We start from the raw sequence: 6,100 nt of genomic DNA on the forward strand, positions 1-6,100 counted from the left end.
AAATCCCTTCCTCTTGTAACCAAGCTCCTGCAAACCACACCACCAACTCCCTCAGTGTCAATTTCCTCCTTAGACAGGAAAGCCAATAGTCCTGCAGGCCATGTCACTGGCAAGTCTGACGAGTCCTCTCCTGCCTGGGATTCCTCCGATGCATCCTTGAGTGTAACGCCTACTGCTGCTGGCGCTGCTGTTGTTGCTGCTGGGAGTCGATCGTCATCCCAGAGGGGAAGTCGGAAGACCACTTGTACTACTTCCAGTAGGCAATTGACTGTCCAACAGTCCTTTGCGAGGAAGATGAAATATCACAGCAGTCATCCTGCTGCAAAGCGGATAACTCAGGTCTTGTCAGCCTGGGTGGTGAGAAACGTGGTTCCGGTATCCATCGTTAATTCAGAGGCAACTAGAGACTTGATTGAGGTACTGTGTCCCCGGTACCAAATGCCATCTAGGTTCCATTTCTCTAGGCAGGCGATACCGAAAATGTACACAGACCTCAGAAAAAGAGTCACCAGTGTCCTAAAAAATGCAGTTGTACCCAAGGTCCACTAGTCCACATGTCCGTGGTTAAGTGGAGCCGGGCAGACTCAGGACTATATGACTGTGACAGCCCACTGGGTAGATGTATTGCCTCCCGCAGCAAGAACAGCAGCGGCGGCACCAGTAGCAGCATCTCGCAAATGCCAACTCGTTCCTAGGCAGACTACGCTTTGTATCACCGCTTTCCATAAGAGGCACACAGCTGACAACCTCTTACGGAAACTGAGGAACATCATCGCAGAATGGCTTACCCCAATTGGACTCTCCTGGGGATTTGTGACATCGGACAATGCCACCAATATTGTGCGTGCATTACATCTGGGCAAATTCCAGCACGTCCCATGTTTTGCACATACATTGAATTTGGTGGTGCAGAATTATTTAAAAAAACGACTGTGGCGTGCAAGAGATGCTGTCGGTGGCCCGAAGAATTGCGGGCCACTTTCTGCATTCAGCCACCGCGTGCCGAAGACTGGAGCACCACCAAACATTCCTGAACCTGCCCTGCCATCCTCTGAAGCAAGAGGTGGTAACGAGGTGGAATTCAACCCTCTATATGCTTCAGAGGATGGAGGAGCAGCAAAAGGCCATTCAAGCCTATACATCTACCCACGATATAGACAAAGGAGGGGGAATGCACCTGACTCAAGCGCAGTGGAGAATGATTTCAACGTTGTGTAAGGTTCTGCAACCCTTTGAACTTGCCACACGTGAAGTCAGTTCAGACACTGCCAGCCTGAGTCAGGTCATTCCCCTCATCAGGCTTTTGCAGAAGAAGCTGGAGACATTGAAGGAGGAGCTAAAACAGAGCGATTCCGCTAGGCATGTGGGACTTGTGGATGGAGCCCTTAATTCGCTTAACCAGGATTCAATCTGTTGAAATCAGAGCAATACATTTTGGCCACCGTGCTCGATCCTAGATTTAAAACCTACATTGTAGCTCTCTTTCCGGCAGACACAAGTCTGCAGAGGTTCAAAGACCTGCTGGTGAGAAAATGGTCAAGTCAAGCGGAACGTGACCCGTCAACAGCTCCTCCTTCACATTCTCCCGCAACTGGGGGTGCAAGGAAAAGGCTAAGAATTCCGAGCCCACCCACTGGCGGTGATGCAGGGCAGTCTGGAGTGAGTGCTGACATCTGGTCCGGACTGAAGGACCTGGCAACGATTACTGACATGTCGTCTATTGTCACTACATATGATTCTGTCACCTTTGAAAGAATGGTGGAGGATTATATGAGTGACCGCATCCAGGTAGGCACGTCAGACAGTCCGTATGTATACTGGCAGGAAAAAGAGGCAATTTGGAGGCCCTTGCACAAACTGGCTTTATTCTACCTAAGTTGCCCTCCCTCCAGTGTGTACTCCAGAAGAGTGTTTAGTGCAGCCGCTCACCTTGTCAGCAATCGGCGTACGAGGTTACTTCCAGAAAATGTGGAGAAGATGATGATCATCAAAATGAATTATAATCAATTCCTCCGTGGAGACATTTACCAGCAATTGCCTCCAGAAAGTACACAGGGATCTGAGATGGTGGATTCCAGTGGGGACGAATTAATAATATGTGAGGGGGGGCGATGTACACAGTGAAAGGGGTGAGGAATCGGAGGATGATGAGGTGGACATCTTGCCTCTGTAGAGCCAGTTTGTGCAAGGAGAGATTGATTGCTTCTTTTTTGGTGGGGGCCCAAACCAACCAGTCATTTCAGTCAGCCGTGTGGCAGACCCTGTTGCTGAAATGATGGGTTCGTCAATGTTTTTCTTTTCAATCTAAGCCCCTGCAGTTTTCTGTAAGAATCTGCTTCGCTATGATGATCAACAAGTCACAAGGGCAAACACTCAGGGCTGGAGGCGTAGATCTTAGGACCAGCTGCTACAAGCATGGCAAAGGTGTCACTATCATTGGTGACACCCAGAGAGGCAGCGAGGGAGATTGTAATGCAGTGCGCGCAGATAAGCAGCGCAATGGTAAAAAGGAGGCATGGTCTCATAGGTAGGGGTGTGGCCTGTTTTCCTGAATCTCCATTTTGTTGCTCCGGGTATCCCGGGGGTTGAGTGCTGCACCCGGGGACTAGTGTGTGAGTGGTGCTGGCTCCTGCACAGTGACAGAAACTGGGTGTTGCACGTAATGTTACAGTGAAACACCCATATTCTGTCACTGAAGAGGAGCCGGCACTTTGGTGTCACCCCCCTTGGCGGGTGACACTCGGGTGTGGGCCGCAACCCCGTTGTGATGCCACTGACCCATGGGAAGCTTTACGTGGCTTACCCATGTGTTACTAACCCCAAGCATCTTTTGTGTTAGTCCCTGAAGAAAAACTTCAAATATTTACAAATACATTTTGTAATCAATGGGCCTAATTCAGTAAGGATTGCAAATTCTGCTAAGTAACAGAATTTGCAATCCTTTGGTTCGCATGCTGGGGCCACCCAGCATGCCGCCTCCCTTCTTGACCACGCTGAAATTGCAGTCTCAGTGCAGTTCAGCGTGATCATAAAAAATGGGTTAGCCTCCTGTTGGTGCAGACTGTATGTGTGCGCAGGAAGCCGCCACCATTTTTGTGATCGCAGCTGCTGCATGTGATGTCATGCAGCAGCTCTGACCACGCATCCTGTTTCTCCGATGCCGACCCCATTTTGTAGCCCTGCCCATGCACCGCTCCATCTCCGACTTGGAAATGGATTGTTGCTGACCCCCCCCCCAGCACCAATTGACAGTCAGAAGCGATCGCATTATCTGCGGGGTGCCGCAGAAAATGCAGGCGCATGCGTATGCTCTTAGCAATTTTTGCAGTTGGATTGCTTATTGCGATTGCAATCCAACCTGAATCAGGCTCTATTACCTATCACAATGCACTGCGGGTAGTACAAAATGGGGTTAATATAAGAGAAAACCCCCCCAGAGCTGTGCTCCTTAACTGTCCCTGGTGGCTAGTGGAGCGGCTGCCCAGTAATCAGTGTCCACGCTAGTGCGCACATGGCCCACCCCCTACAGCCACGCTGGATCACGGTATAGTGTGGGCACAGAAGTCCCTTACCTCCCTTTCATCAGCGGCCTCGTGATCCCGGAGGGCGGTGTGTGTGTGACTGACCTTAGGAAGAAACCGGAGCCTCCGCTGCAGTGACCCAGCAACCAGGGCACGGGAGTATACTGCGCCGCTGGGAGTGATGGAGCTGCAGTAAAGATGTCTATTAGACCTAACCTGCTGCAGCCCTTGTAGATTCTTATAAAAAAAGTTCTTCTTTTCTTGTCAAAATTAATAGCTAAGAATAGGCTGCCTGAGGCAGCCCCCTGTTAAGTGGCCTGCTACTGAAGGCACCAACTACAAACTGAGCTCCCTGTTCATGGAAGCGAGGTTATAGAGCAGGGGGCGCTGAGCATCTTGGGAACAGTCAAAAGCTTTGAGCCTGTTGGTGCCTCAGATCAAGATCCTACTCTACACCCCAATGTGAATCCTTGTGGAGTCCAGTGTACCCCACAGAAGAAATTAATGTGTCACACCCATTGGCAGCAACATTAGAATAGCTGCTGATGGGCACAATTGAGAAAGGAAGGGGGGAAAACATTTGAATCCAGCACATATATGTAATTTGAATATGCAATTTGTACCTTCCTACTTTAAAATGTAATGGATGAACCTCACCCTGTGAGAACTATCTTCATGATCAAGAGATCTCATACGCAAGAAAAGCATGTGTTGGGATAGGGCTGTGGAGGGCGGCTGCTCGAGCACACCCCCGTCAAGTTAAGGAGATTCAACTGAGGAAGCACAAGGGAACTCTTGTCTGGGGACAACAACTGCAGGGAGACCACATCTTTTCAGATGAAAATGAGAGGGCGGAAGGCTGCCTAATACTGAAGCACCCTCAAACATCAAACCATATGCAACAGCTAGTACAAGCATTCCTGGGGAAAGGTCTGCAGCAGACGGATTTGCATACGGTGATGTCATCCAAGCAGTGGGCCAAAGTTGGCTGGAACCCTCATCTGCATATGAAAAGAGAAAAGGGGCGCTTGGATGACCCCTAGTTCGCATTGAACACCCCCCACCCTCCTTTGGTGTGGGGCTCATGTTGGCCATGCCCCAGCCCCTGAAGCATTCAAGCTGATTTCTTGCTGCAGCTGGGCACTGTAACAGCTCCAGAGCTGCTCTGTAAGGCAAATAAAAGGGTGTGGGCCCTGCAACACCACCTGTAGTTCGCATTGTGCGTTGGAAGGCACAAAGTAAGCAGACGGGAGAAGTCAGGATAGTGCGCAAGGGCATAGAAGGGAGGGGCTCAAGAAAAGAGAAGTGGAAACAGACAGCAAACTAGGCTGGAGAGAGACCTGAGACAATGAGATCTAAATTATACCAGAGCCAACCAGGGGAAAGCACAAATGCAGTCCCCCCCCCTACCACAAATTATGCAGTCGAGATTCCCACATTTGGGGAAATCACAGAGGTCAGCATACCCAGAATGCAATGAATGAACCTCACCCTGGGAAAACAATCTTCATGACCATGGTATCACCTAAGCAAAATAAGTATGATTTGAGATAGGGCTGGGGAGGGCCGCTGCTCAGGCACACCTCCGTCAAGTAAAGGAGATTCAACTGAGGCAGCACAAGGGAACTCTCATCTGGGGACAACAACTGCAGGGAGAACACATTTTCAGACGAATGTGTGAGGGCAGAAGGCTGCCTAATACTGAAGCACCCCCCAAACAACAAACCAAATGCAACAACTAGTGCAAGCATTCCTGGGGGTAGGCCTGCAGCAGATGGATTCGCATATGGTGATGTCATCCAAGCAATGGGTATAGTTGGCTGCAACCCTCGTCTGCATATGAAAAGAGAAAATGGTCACGCAGGGCATGGCGGCCTTTGTGGGGTTGCGCTTGGATGACCCCTAGATCGCTTTATACACCCCCATCAGTGTGGGGCTCATGTTGGCCATGCCCCAGCCCCTGAAGCATTCAAGCTGATTTCTTGCAGCAGCTGGACCCAGTAACAGCTCCAGAGTTGCTCTACAAGACAAGCAAAAGGGTGTGAGCCATGCAGCACCACCTGTAGTTTGCATACACACATATATAGGACATCATCTCTTATATGCCCCAGGGGCAATAAAATAGTATCCTTATCTAGGGTATCCGTCCATGCCGCTACAGCACTACACATACACACCCAGGCCGACGCAATTGCCGGTCTGAGTAAGGTACCTGAATGTGTATAAATGGACTTCAGGGTAATCTCCTGTTTGCGGTCAGCAGACTCTTTGAGGGTAGCCGTATCCTGGGACGGGAGGGCTAACTTCTTGGATAAGCGTGTTAATGCTTTGTCCACCCAAGGGGAGGATTCCCATCGTAACCTATCCGTTGATGGGAAAGGATACGCCATAAGAATCCTTTTGGAAATCTGCAGGAGATTCCCAAGCTTTTTCACATAACTCGTTCAGCTCGTGTGAGGGGAAAAGGTTACCTCAGGCTTCTTTCCCTTGTACATATGTACCCTCTTGTCAGGGATAGGGGGCTCCTCTGTGATGTGCAAAACATCTTTTATTGCCATAATCATATATCAAATGTATTT

The 6,100-nt window shown here is 49.8% G+C and overlaps 1 non-coding gene across 1 annotated transcript; it reads right to left on the reverse strand.

The window, feature by feature from the left end:
* Positions 1-4,897: 4,897 nt before the first annotated feature.
* On the reverse strand, positions 4,898-5,063 carry LOC135014913 (U1 spliceosomal RNA). The gene has a single exon (XR_010213268.1). It is a non-coding gene; the product is annotated as a U1 spliceosomal RNA (small nuclear RNA).
* Positions 5,064-6,100: the final 1,037 nt, after the last annotated feature.

This window comes from Pseudophryne corroboree, unplaced genomic scaffold (assembly GCF_028390025.1).
Source record: "Pseudophryne corroboree isolate aPseCor3 unplaced genomic scaffold, aPseCor3.hap2 scaffold_2934, whole genome shotgun sequence".
Lineage (NCBI taxonomy): Eukaryota > Metazoa > Chordata > Amphibia > Anura > Myobatrachidae > Pseudophryne > Pseudophryne corroboree.